Source organism: Falco cherrug, chromosome Z (assembly GCF_023634085.1).
Source record: "Falco cherrug isolate bFalChe1 chromosome Z, bFalChe1.pri, whole genome shotgun sequence".
Lineage (NCBI taxonomy): Eukaryota > Metazoa > Chordata > Aves > Falconiformes > Falconidae > Falco > Falco cherrug.
In genome coordinates, this window is record NC_073720.1 from 69,235,792 (window position 1) to 69,248,993 (window position 13,202).

Genomic DNA, 13,202 nt, shown 5'->3' on the forward strand with positions numbered 1-13,202 from the left:
GCGAAGCCGGGGAGAGGCAGCTCCGGGCGCTCCCGGCCACCGCGGCAGGGAGATGCTGACTCACGCCTGCGGGTTGCCATGGAAGCCGCAGCCATCACGCCTGCAATGCCGTCATGCTCCCTCCTGCCAAGCCAGCCCCTCCAGTCCCGGAAAAAGCCGGCCGTGGCTGCACCACCGCCCGGGGGGCACGGCTCCAGCCCGCCGCCCGCCGCCCGGACCGCGGGAGGGGGCTCAGCCGGCACTGCTGCCCCCCAGGGCTGCGGGCGACCCCCTGCTGCGCCGCCGGCCCCGCAGCAGCTGGGCAGTGCAGGGGGGCAAACGGGGCAGGTCTGGGCGCCAGGACCCCCTCCCCCCCCCACACCCCCCTCCTCTTTCGTCCCCAGCATGTTGTCCCGTAGGCGGGCTGGTTGTCCGGGGCGCAGCGCCAGCTCACCACCCGCCCCACCCCGTTCCAGGCACTCCTTGGCTCTCCATGCCGGTTTGTGCAAAGTGGGGAGCGAGGCGGTGACCCACAAATGCCTCGCGCTCCCCGTGTCAGGACTGCACCATCTGCACGTGTCAGCAACGGCACCAGCCTCGCTGGCTGCGTTACCCAACTCTTTCATTAGCACCGTTTCCTACGTGTCAGGGAATTCGCTCGCGTCCGGTGTTAACTAGTCCCTGTGCTCAGTCTCCATCTTTTTGAGCCGGTGGTCAATGGGTCGGTGGTCGCGATCCCCCCCCCCCCCCCCCCCTTCCGGAGTGACCTTTCCCCTGGTTTTGCTGAGCTCATCGCTCGTGATGAGCTTTCTAACAGCTCATGGATCTTGGGGAGCCGCTTCCTTTGTGAAATCCCTTTTCTTAAACAAAGGGATTTGCTGGTGCTTAACGAGGCGCTCGGCAGGACACACGACGTGCGTGTAACCTGAATTAACCCTGAACCACTCCCTCCCTCGCTCCAACCGTCTGAAAGTCAAAATGCTAACAATGAATTAAATTTTATTAATGATTTGATACCGCCCACACACATCCTCGGGGGCTGCGGGTCCTTGCCGCATCCCCGTGCAGTCAGACAGCACGTAGCTGCCTCCCCCTCCCCAAGGACCCTTCCCCAAGGACACCCCCACTCCCCACCCCCAAGGACCCAGTCCCACCGGGCACATGTTTTCGTGGCCTGGTGTCTCGGTGCTGTCCCTGCACGCCCAGAGAGGAGGATGCCCATGGGGAGGTGGATGTACACAATTACTTTACTGTCCTCTGGGCAAAGGGTTGCCGCAGGGGAAATGCTGTTTGGATGCAAGAAGCTGCTTGCTTCCCTGCGGGAGGAGCGTGTCCAAGGACCAGACAGCTGGTAGGGTCTCTGGTCCTGGGCATACCCCAAACCCAATTTGAGAAGTCTCAGAACAACCAGACCTGATGTTGGGGTTGGCGTGCTTTGAGCAGGCGATGTGTTAAAGAGCACTTCAGACCTCCCTTCTGATTTAAGTGTTCCTCTGATTTCCTGCTAGTATCAGCCAGGTGGTTAAGTCTTGCAGGAACTCTGAAGAATGTGTCCTGTGGATGATCCACATTCTCTACATTCAGGACCATAGTTTGCACAACACCCAGCTGAATCCCTCCCACTGCGGTGACTAAACGTGTAGGCCACTTGTGCCACCTCACTACTGCCAAGATGCAGGATACATCCCACTGAGTGACTGCTCTCTGGTGGCTGCTGAAGGTGCCAGTCACAACAAACCTACCAGGAGAGAGGGCCCCATGAGGGGCCATGATTTAGCCTGATGGCCTTCCCCAGAGAGACAAATGAGAGACAACAGCTAATGTCAGATGACATAACGTTTCACCACCCTATGCAGATGTGGCCAAGAAAGAAAAGTGGCTCACAGTGGCTGCAAAAGCCCAACATGCAGGTACCCCCTGCTTTAGGCCCTGAGGTGGATTGTTAATACCAGATCTATTTTGTCTTGGCTGCCTCTGGCAAGAACCCATGAATGATCTGCAAAGGCGAGCGCGCAGGAAGAGGCAAAAGGCCACAAAATATACTGCCAGGGGATGAGGCTGTGCAAAGGCAATGTAAGTACCTCCCACAGACAATTCATCTCAGATGTGGTCCCAGGGTAGATTGAAATCCCCACCCCCCCTGGCTTCTGGAGGAGCTGTTTCCTGCATGAGAACACAGGAGATGGGCAGAGGCAGCACTGGGTGAAGCCCTGTCCACGTTTCTCTGCCCTGTTTCCAGAACGGTGGTCAATGGAAAGTGGTCTGGCCCCAGCAGGGTCTGGCCCTTCATCTTGGTGTGGCTCCCATTGGTGTGTCCCAGGCTGAACCTGCAGCACCCCCCACCCCTCTACCCCACCACAGGTCCACCTCATGCACCAGACATGTCTGGGGCCAGAGACCCAGCCCAGCCTCTCCACCCATCCTCCAGACCTGCTCAGCCACTGTGTAATGTCTCCCTGAACCAGCATTTCTTCCTGCCGCACCTCCTACACTCCTGCTGTGCCCATGTGCCAGCCACTCTGCTCCAACTCACCAGAGCTTTATTCCCTGCTGGGAAGCTGATTTCTCCCTGGCCTGCCCCTGGTTCAGCCTTAGTCTCAGGAATCCTGACCCAGTCCAGCTCTGGGCTCCCAGGGATGCCCGAGCAGATGGAGGCACTGGGTGTTGTAATTCATTACTCATGTTGATCATGCATTCCTGTTTGACTGGCATCCCCAAAAACAAATGCCCGTCTGTGTTCACATTTAAACACAGAAATGTTCTTCAGACCTGGTGTTAATAAAGGTTACCGATTAGTGTTTGGGGGAACAAGAGAAAAACTGAAGAGGAGAAAAGGAGAGGCGGTTCTTGAAAAAGCAAATCTTTCTGTAATAAAAATGCCTGGATAGCTCTTGAGTCTTCTTGGATCCAAGTCCAGAGAGGAGACAGATGTTGCTGATGCTCTGCTGTATTAGCTGTTGGACCAAAATTTGTGCCTGGACCTGATGAAACCGAAATCCTTCCCTTATATCTTCTCCAAAGTATTCCATCTATGGTAATGTGAATGCACTAGACAAATGAGTTCAAAGAAGAAAAATCCTCCCCATTCTGACATGTCTGGACTAGGAATAATTACCTACAGGAAAAACTTCAGACCAAGGTCCTTATTCTAAGACAAAGTACCGTATCTTCCATCCCCCCACTGGGGCTGCTTGTAAGTGAGAGCAAACACAGAAGTCAGAACAAAGGGAGAAATTTAATTACTTTGTTTGGGGAATTTTGGTTGGGAAAATAAAAAAGAAAGGAGTTCCTTTGCTAGCAGAGGCTAGGGCTTCTTTTGTGAGCAGCTTCCATGTGGTTGTTGGTTGCACATGAGTAAGTGATTATCCTGTTTCAAGTAACGTCCAGGAAACTCTGAAAAAGCACCAGACATAATGACATTGCAATGTCTTAACAAATCAAATTTCTAACCCCTGCTGTCAGAGTTACAGTATTGCTGGGACTACAATACAGAGTAAGGGCAGAGCTATAAGGATCCTCCTTTAGGGGAAATAAGTAACTTCTGCTAATATTTAACTATGTGGGCTGCTGTTGCACCAACAGCTCAGGGTGGAGACTGCTCCAGCATTTCAGCAACCCCTGTTCCACCAACGTGAGATGGTACGATAGTCAGAAATCCACCCAGCAGAAACCACAGTGATATCGGCAAAAGCAGCACTGGAAACATGGTGTGGCTGAGGATCCCAGGGCTCCAGAGAAAACAATGCCTAGCAGAAGGGAAACAAAAGAACAAGCTGAAGACCAGCAGACAATGCCAAAACCCCTCCCATTTTGTCTCAGAAAGGAATAGGCTGTGTCACAAGACTCATTCTCGCCCTTGCCTTTGCAGCATGCCAGGTGTGATGGCCCCAGGAGGAAGCGGAAGGGACAGTGTTGCTGGCACCCTGCACCCCAGCGTGGCTCTCAGGGCTGCCCCATCCAGGCAACAAGTTATTTAGGCCATGTCAGCAAGCTGTATAGTGTTCACTACAGTGCCTAACACACAGCAAAACATCTTACTTGCTGTCTTCTGGCAGCATGTCTGCCCCCTTTGGTGTCCCTGCCAAAACACTTGGGTTTCTGCTGGTCTGAGAATCTGTGACCTCAGCAGGTCCACAGAGGCTTGCAATCTTTCTTGCACTCACCCATTTCTCCTTACTATAATGCATCATCTTGAAGTGCTTTTACATAGCAACACGAGAGCCTCCAGCACTACTCCACTGGGCTGGCCATGGTCCTCCTCATACAGCCCAGTAAGCAGTTTGCATTATTCACAGTAAGAATTACTTTTGGCCCATGTTCAAGCTCATGTTCACAGTTACTTCTGAGTCCTATTAAGCAGCTCCACCAGTCACTTCCCAGCTTGGACTGATGCTCAGGGTTATCCTTCCCTCACCTTTGTGCAGCAGGCACCACTGGCACTTGCTGGGTTTTGTGAGCATTCTGGTGATCCAGTCCTCCCATTTAGAGACATCCCTCTAGACTGGGGCTCTGCCTTTCACCATGTCACCCTCATAATAATTACATCCAGTACTGTAAAAAGAAAAAAGGATATTAGTTTACATGGAGATACATGTGTCTGTATTGATATAGTGAAAAAACATAAAACTGCTGCAGACTGAAACTGCATAGGTAACAGAAACATTAACACCTGAGAAAGAGGGGAGGGCTGAGCCACTTCGAGAAGGGACAGTTAGTACTGATGTATATAAGCTCAACAGAAATGTAAATAAGGAGCCTTCTGACCAGGACGTGTTAACTGCTAGAAGAAAACGAAGATAAAATAATTGTGGTAGTAGTAGATCAGTGACTTCCTACTCAAATGGTCCCCACCCCAAAAAGTGTGGATTCCCCTGCCCGAGATGATTAAAACCAGCCCAGTGGGCATGTATTAGCTTGACATGTTTAGAGGGGGCAATAAGGAAGGACTCATGGTTAGCTAGCAGATGTTTTAAGATTACAGAAACTAAATAACAAAGACTGCTAATGTATGCAAGAACTTCAGGTAACTGCCCAAGAAGGTGAAAAGTACATCTTGAAGAGGCGGCAGAGGGACGAGATTCTGAATTTTTGGAAACCTTATGTATATGCATGACTTTGTATAATAAATACCCAGCTGCTTGTTGAAACGGTGTGCAAGTGAGGAGGAGCGATCCCCCTTGCACCCGGCGCCGCAATAAACATACCTGCTTTATAACTCTCCTCGAGTTGTAGAGTTCGATTCTGCAAGTCAGTATATATATACACATACATAAACATGCAAAATTCTTGTTTTCTAAAACTTAATCTTTTGTCTGCAGATATGTGTTGTTGCACTTCTGTTTTTTAATATTCCCTGGCAAAGGAAGACTTTTATTAAAAGAAATAAAAATAGAATTATTAAATCTACAAAAGACAAGAACAACAGGAGCCGGAGTTTTCTTCAGGGTCTTGCCTGTAGGCCCCTTGTGACACAATAATTTCCCTGACTAGTCAAATGTTGAGTAGCAGGGTTTGTCCCAAGACATAATGCTGTTGGCAATTTATGTAAGCAACTGAAAGGCAATGAGGTTAATTATTTGTGAAATGGTTACCATAATAATTTTTGTAACGTTTGCTATCATGCACCCTGAAGCCAGCCTGTATCTGAGCAATGTCATCACTGGATGCACGCTAGGTGGTTGGTTGTTTTTTTTTCTAGTTTGTTTTCATTTTTACCCCACAAAGGTGTCCACAGAATTTCTCCAGATGAGGGATGGTTGCTTATCTGGGTCTTTTTGTTGCACTCATAAAGGCTCCAGTAAAAGCAAAGCAAACTGATGCCTGAAGCTGAAATGTGCCTTGAAAGAAGTCATACGCCTGTCACAGGGAAGCACAGCCAGCATAGGTTATTTGTTGTAACGTTTTTCTTGATTTAGGCATGTAAATGAGAGCACAGCACTGCCCTCGGAGAACAGTCAAGCATCTCAGTTGTGGAGAGGCCTTCTCTGATTCCTGGGGCACAGTTTTGGAGCGTGGGGTGCTCTGTCATAGTGGAGCTTACAAGAGGAACATTAGGGTGGAGATGGTCCAAGCCCAGTTTTCCACACTCCCCATGGCCCTGTGGGGCAGGGCGGGAAGACAGGCTCCCTTTCACACATGTACCACTGCAGAGGTACAAACCTCTTCATTAAATGCCAGTAACAATTCTCTAGGAGCATCTTTGGATACTCTGCCAAGTCCATGGCATCTGTGTGTTAGACTAGCGCCAGGACCTGGCCAACAAGTCCAAAAGACCCAAGATGGTGAAGGGTCTGACGCTGGGTGGCAACCTGCCCTTTTGGTATAAGCCTGGAGAAAGCTCTTCTGGGGCAGCAGTTAAAGGAAAAAAGCTCTGCACAGAAGAAGGTTGTCACCACAACAGTGCTCGAGCTACAGCAAATTTGTTTTCAACACATTCTTGTTTAGAGGAATGAGAACAAAAGCGAGGCAAACCTGCAAGAACAGCAGAATCATGGGAAAATTTATGTTGGGAGGGACCTCTGGAGGTGCCCAGCTCAAAACCCCTGCCAGCAAGGACAGCTTCAAGGCCTTGCACAGCCATGCTGGGAAATCACAAAGGTCTCCGATAGGTCTCCTTTCCTCATACTGTGATCACCAGACCCACAATCAGCACTCATTGCATGGTGTGCCTCTGCAGATACCCTCAGCACAGGCAAATACTGCGGGTGTGTTTATTGCCACTGTTACGAGCACAGGAATCCACCACTTGAGCCACCACAATTTGGATACAGGGTGAAGGTCTCCATCTTTGGGGGGCATCCTAGATATGGCTGCACAAAGCCACAGCTGTCCTGACCTTGTGCTGTGGAGAGACCTGCTGCACGCTGGGGCTGGAGACCTTCAGAGGGCCCTGTTGGCTCCTGTGCTGCTAGGTCCTGTGCAGCCCTGCATGTAGTCCTGGGCTCAGCCCTGTCCCCCAGCCATTCTGTGCACAGACCGGTAAGAGCACAAGGTGGTGTGCACACACCGCCTGAAACACAGCGGGAGCTGCCCCGGGGTGCTCTCCTCTACTACCCTAGGGCCATCTCCAGCCCTTGCCACCCATGAGCAGAGCTGCTTCAGCACACTCAGCCCTGGACTGAATGTGGGGTATGAACTGGAGACCCCAGAGTGTCCACCACCAGCACTGCTGGGGGTCCAAAACCAGTCAGGTGAGGCAAGTTAGTCATAAACTGCAGTGACTGAAGGTGCTTTAGTAAATTACTCAAGCGCAAAACATGGTCTGTACTACATAATTGCAATGAAATCACTAAGCCATGCCTATAGCTTCTCACATTGCAACAAATAAAAGGAAACCCTGATTAGGTGCAAATACCTGCTAAACTGTCTTTGTTACAAGACATGGGTACAAGCTGACCCACCCTGGCAGCTGTGGTGTTCCTGTCTTGGCTTAGAGGGTATTTTGCAGGCAAAGCCAACTCACGAGTTTTCCTTTTTCTGAATGTCCAGTAGCTCTCTTTTCTCTCTTCGCCAGGAGGAGCTGGGCTTCCCCTCACTCAACTTGGCGTCCCGGCTATAAAAACAGGAAGGGGGGGGGGGGGGGGGGGGGGATAGGGGGGGGTTCCTAGCAAGTATTTCCAAGACTCTCAAACTTTGCTTCAGCCCCTGTGAGCTGTGTGCTTCTCAGTGACAGGGACAGGATACTTGGGCATCTTATCCACCCACTCTGCTGCATGCTGGTATTACAGATATTAATTAACCCCTCCCCAAACAACTCAAACACAGTTTTAATGGGAAAATTCTGCTTATCTCCAAAGTGTGCCTTGTCCACGCTGTAGTTTGTTATGGTCAGGCTACACGCAGAGCAGCTCCCACAGTGCCATCCCCCCTGCACAAGCCCAGCAGCAGTACTGGCTGCTGGAGTGCTCTGTCGCAGTGGCAATCCCTCCTGTTAGCCCAGTGCTCCCTTGCCAGCTGGGGGAAAAGCCTGGCAGGTTTTCCCCCTGCCCAGGCTCCCACAGACGGGTGGGAGGAGTTGTGGCAGTCCTGCACCCACTTAACCTGGTAGAAAGCACCCTCCTCCAGCAGGATGCTGCCTCATTCAAAGGGACAGCAGCTGGTGCCCTGCACTGCATGCCCAAGGGACGTCCAGAGGCAGAGACACGCCAAACGAAGGGCAGGCAGCTCGGACATTTTGAGGCACTGAAACTGCTTTTGTTCAGTGTGTTAGGGAGGAACGGCCTGAAGAGAGAGCTCTTGCTCAGGCTGCTGGTGCCTGAAATCCCCGCCACCTGGATGCTTTCCTGCCATACTGCACAGGAAAGTACAGTGGCGAGCATGTAACATCAAATCCCAGCCCTCCGAGTCCACAACCTGGGCACAGATGAGCCTCGCCACACTGTCTGAGGGTTTGTTTTGCTCCAGAGCCAAGCCTCAGTCACAGGCAAAGGTGTTTCACACTGGTGACAGAGAAATGAGACTACTGCTCAGCAGAAAGCAGAAAGTGTCTTGCTGGTGCTGACGATTCCCTGGCAGGGATTGGGAGACTAGGGCTAGCCCTGAAGAAAGGCTGCCACCTGCCAAGCCATAAGCATCATTCCCTGACCCTTCCTTACTCCTGCTGCTCATGTTATCACATCTCACCTCATTTGTAAAAGCATCCAAGAGCCCAGCCCAAGATTGCCACTTGGAAATACAACACAGCCTGCAAGTTAAATATACTCATTCCTATTCAACGTCACCAGGAAGTGTCGTTATTCATGATTAGTCTCCAATTACAGAGAAATTCTTCTCACAGTTCTCCCCTGCCTGCAGTCCTTGAAAGGCAAATGCCTTGAATCAATTTTTACCTGTGAATAACAGCCCTTTCAGCCTAATTTCACTTTAACCTTGAAGCAGTTTTGACATGAGTCACACATTAAAATCATTCCAACAGGCTGCACAAGGTACCAGTTTCAAAAATAAATCCATAATGTGGTCTCCCCCTCCAAGATAATACAGCCTAAGTACCCCATGCCATGTTTTGCTTTCAGGAGGCTGCCTCTGCTCTGTATGCACCCAAATAAATGCCAGGCTGTCCTCATAACACAATTTGTTTAGGACTTCAACAGCCATGCAGGTGAGAAGCATAGTGGGCACCTCCATGAAAACTGTGCAGCTCTGCCTTTGGCTCTGTTGGTTTGATGCACCCCTGTGCCCTGCATGAGTGCATAGTTGCATGTGTGGCTTCTGCAGACACTCTGTGCTAATTGCATGCCGAAACACTATAGGGCTGGAACCCAAAAGCTGGCCTTGGTGGGAACTCCAGCAATGCCTGGCTATCTGCAAGTTGTGTTGGATCTCCCCTTGCTCCTCAGCTACTGCCCCTCACTGCACATGGCAGAAAATTGCCCTGCACAAGCCAGTGCTAGCATTACCTTTCCTGGCCTCCTCCTTCCAGCGTGCTCCTTCCCTAACCAGCCTTAGGTCAGCCATACTTCGTAGCCTGAGGAAGGTGCCAGTGCTTCCAAGATGCCCAAGCCAGAAGTCAGAGGGCTGAGATGAAGCTGGTAGGCAGTCTGTTAATAGACCTTTCACATGTGACTGCAGACCCCTTTGGATCCCAGGCACACAGGGGGAGCACCAGGCAAGCAGACACTCCCCACCACTAGCTGTTCACCTAAAACAGAGCTCAGGCCCCGCTGTGGCCAGATTTGGTCCTCATCCCTGCAGCAGTGGGCTAGGCTTGTTCTGAAAGAAGCTCAGGGACTACAGGTGGCCTGACACTGAATGTAGGTGCAGAAAATCTCCAACCACACTTAGGCCATCCTTTTACCTCTCAAAAGGTAGAGTGGCTCCAGCTCTAACCATACTCTGTGCAAGTCACCTCTTGCAGCAAGGCCACCTTCCAGGGAAAGAGCAGTTCCCATGACTCACCCTGGACACCCAGCCAAGAGAGGAGGAAGCCCCAGGCAGCTCTCAGGGTGCTTGCTGACCCATTGCACACACATCTGGTGGAAATTTCAACCCATCCCAAGAAAAGTTGAGAAAAAGCCCGTAGCTAATATCAACTGTGGGAGCATTCACTATGTTTTAGGAGGAAGGCCTGCTACCTGCTGTGATCTCAACAGTCTGGAGGAATGGGCCAGAAGCAACCTCATGAAGTTCAACACAGGAGAGGTGATCCTTCCTCACCACTTAGCGCCACTGAACACTCATCTACGCACTATATCCAGTTCAGGGCTACGTAGTACAAGGAAGACACCAACAAACGAGACAGTCCAGCAGTGACCATGAAAGTGATGGTGAGGCTGAAGCACAGGCTGTATGAAGAGAAGCTGAGGGAACTAGGCTTCCCCAGCCTGGGGAAGAGACAGCTGAGGGGTCCTCAAAGGAGTCATCCACTGCCTGAATGGTGGTTATGGAAAAAAACGAGCCAGACTCTTCTCAGAAGTAGAGAAGAACAGGACATGGGGCAACAGGTACATGCTGCAGGATGAGATATTCCAGCTGGGCATGAGAAAATTCCTTCACATGAGGGTGGTGGTGCATCTCACAGACCAGATCCCTGTCCTTGGAGGTGCACAGAACTGAACATAACAAGGCCCAGCACTGCCTGACCTAGCTTTGGACCAGGGAGTTAGACTACAGACCTCCAGAAATGCCTTCCTAACAAGACCTCCTGGTGATTCTGCATTACAGCGGGACAGAGGTAATATGGCTGGCTTTCCTTTACGGTTTTTCAGCTACTCACTACTCTGAAACATTCCTAGTGGCCAGGACAGATCTGAGACTGATCCAACAGATCTGTGCCTCTCCCTCACCATGCCTGGGCTGTTTTCTTCCTTGTGAAATTAGGGAGGGAGGATGTTTCTCCATGTGTTTCTTCATGATCTGGCAAAGCCTGAAACCTGTGTGTCCTAGCAGGTTTGCCTGGAAGAAAGGTCTGAAAATGCAGGGCTGAGCAGTCACTGCTGTACTGCATGATGCTGTGTACTTCCAGCCAGCCCAGGAAATGACACAGCCGCTGCAACTCAGACCTCCTAACACGGTTTTGGAGATCTTTTGTGCGACCTCTTCAAGGAGTATTTCTGCCTGTGGATCTACAGTTTTACTGATGCAGAGCAGTGACTGAGCAGCCAGAGGAATGAGACAAGAGAGGAAAATGACTGCAGGCATGTATTAAAGTATTCAGCTTGTCCAGCTGAAAGAGATTTCTGCCAAACAATTTTATAAGGAATGAGGCATTTTACAGGAAAAGCAGGGCCTCTCCTCTCATTTCCTTTCCCCTCTTCTCCATGAACTTCAAAGAAAAGAGGGGTCAAAACAGAGGCCAGGCAACTGGAACTGAGCTCCTGAGCCCTAGAGCCTAATTAGTCAAAGATACATTTCATTGGATATCTCAGAGACAGGCCTAAATTACCAATCCTCCCTGCCGTGCTGCCGAGGGTTGGATAAAGCCAGAATGTGGTCTGCTGTTCACAGGGCCCCAGCAGCACCAGGGCTTTTGAGGGGGGTCTTGGCCTCACTGGTGGCAAGGCTCTCCTAGCCCTCCTGGTCTTCTGTGGCCAGAGCTAAAACCCCCTTTCCAGGGCAGGGACTGTCCCCACCTCCTTGGTGCCTTTGCCCCAAGGCTGCTGGTGAAGGAGTTGTGCCAACTAAAACCTCCCAGTGCCACGTGGCTCTTGCCCCTAACTGCATCAGCTAAGGCTACCAAAGAGCCTTCAGCCATTTGCAACTGCCCTTGCAGCAGTTCTAGGCTGAGTTAAACCCCTCTCCTGCCTCCCCTCAGTCAGGTGAGCCGAGCCCAGCTCCTGCAAGGTCTGCCTCCAGGCTACATCCCCCGTGCCCCTTCTCACCTTGGAGCTGTTTGCTGGCCTCCTTCCAGCTTATTCACATCCCTCCCTTGACCTGCATCTCCTTGCCTGGCCCAGCATGCAGCCTGGCCTCACCAGCAATGAGAAACAAAGCCTGGTTTTGCACAAGTCTCTGGAACCACATGCCTATGTAAAGTCACATGTCTCCCTGCAAGATGTGGGTATTGGGGTGTTTTTTTTTTTCTTTTTCGGAACCTAAAAAAGTATTCTCAAGAACAGAGACAGACATGACACAGCCTGTTTCCGCTATGCAGCCTTTCTTAAGATGCTGGCCTCTGAGGGGTGCATCTTATTTTGAAACTACAGAACATGCACTTCGACGGAAGGACTAATTTCCGGCCTTGTGGTCTAAAAGCTGAGAAAAGCAAAACTAGAGCTGAGTCCGCAGCTCATGAGCAGAGAAAGGACATCAACACCATAAGCTTATGTGGCCTCCTTGTGCCGCAGCTCAGCTCTGGAGTGTAGGAAACTATGTCTTGCAGCTTGTGAGGCAGCAGACAAGTCACATATGAAGCCAGACAGCTGTCTGGCAGAAAAAGTGAGGTCCTCAATGGTGTACAGCTACCTTAAGCTGCGGGCTGTGATTCTGCACCCCGGCCAGCACCTGGATCCAGCAGCTCCCCAGCAGCTGCAGATGGGTGACTTGGTCAGTGTAAGGCATGGCTCACTCCTGGCTTGGTGCTCAAGCTGTTCTCCCAGCAAAGAAGGAAGAGAGCAGGAAAGATGCAGGAGGGTAGTGCAGAAAACCGACTACTTCTGAATCAGGAGGGATCTAGAAATTATTTTGTTTAAATTTCTGCCAGGAAAAAAGGTAAACTTCTTCCCTTAAAATTTTTAATTCCAAGGCACTTGCTCAGCTCACTTAAAGAGCAAGTCTGGGACTGACAAGTAGTGGGTTCAGCTCTTTTTTATGGCAGTTATCTGTGCTGCCTATCTGCAGCAAGAGTGTTTACCTCCCTTTGCATCCATTTCCCAGTGGAGCCAAAATATAAAATGGAAACACTTCCTTCTGTAATGTAATGCTCTGCCAGAGTTGGCATCCTGCAGGTGTTGGATGGAAGGACCTCTGGAGGTCTTCAGATGCAGGTCTACTGCCAGCACCAGATCATGCTGGCCACAGCTGTGTCTACTCACAAAGCCAAAGTCTGCTTCTTATGTGCTTGCGCAGCACGTAGTGCGTTGGGACTATTTTCTCGGATGAAGTTCATGGAGAGCTCTGACTCACCGCACAAGGAAGTTTAGCTGGAGTGTCCGTCTCCCTGTGCAGCTATCAGGGAAGGAAGGTCCGATGGGGTATACAGCACCAACATCTGTCCAGTCTGTTAGCATGTTCCTGTGCCAGTTTCACCTTTCAGAAAAATGCCACCCTGACGACTGTTATGGTTCAGG

General features: G+C 50.8%; 1 long non-coding RNA gene across 1 annotated transcript; it reads right to left on the reverse strand.

Moving 5' to 3' along the window:
- Nucleotides 1–3,195: 3,195 nt before the first annotated feature.
- On the reverse strand, nt 3,196–11,934 carry LOC106631462 (uncharacterized). The gene is made up of 3 exons (XR_003561921.2): nt 11,796–11,934; nt 4,394–4,530; nt 3,196–3,725 (listed from the first exon to the last, which is right to left on the reverse strand). It is a non-coding gene; the product is annotated as an uncharacterized LOC106631462 (long non-coding RNA).
- Between the last annotated feature and the right edge of the window lie 1,268 nt (nt 11,935–13,202).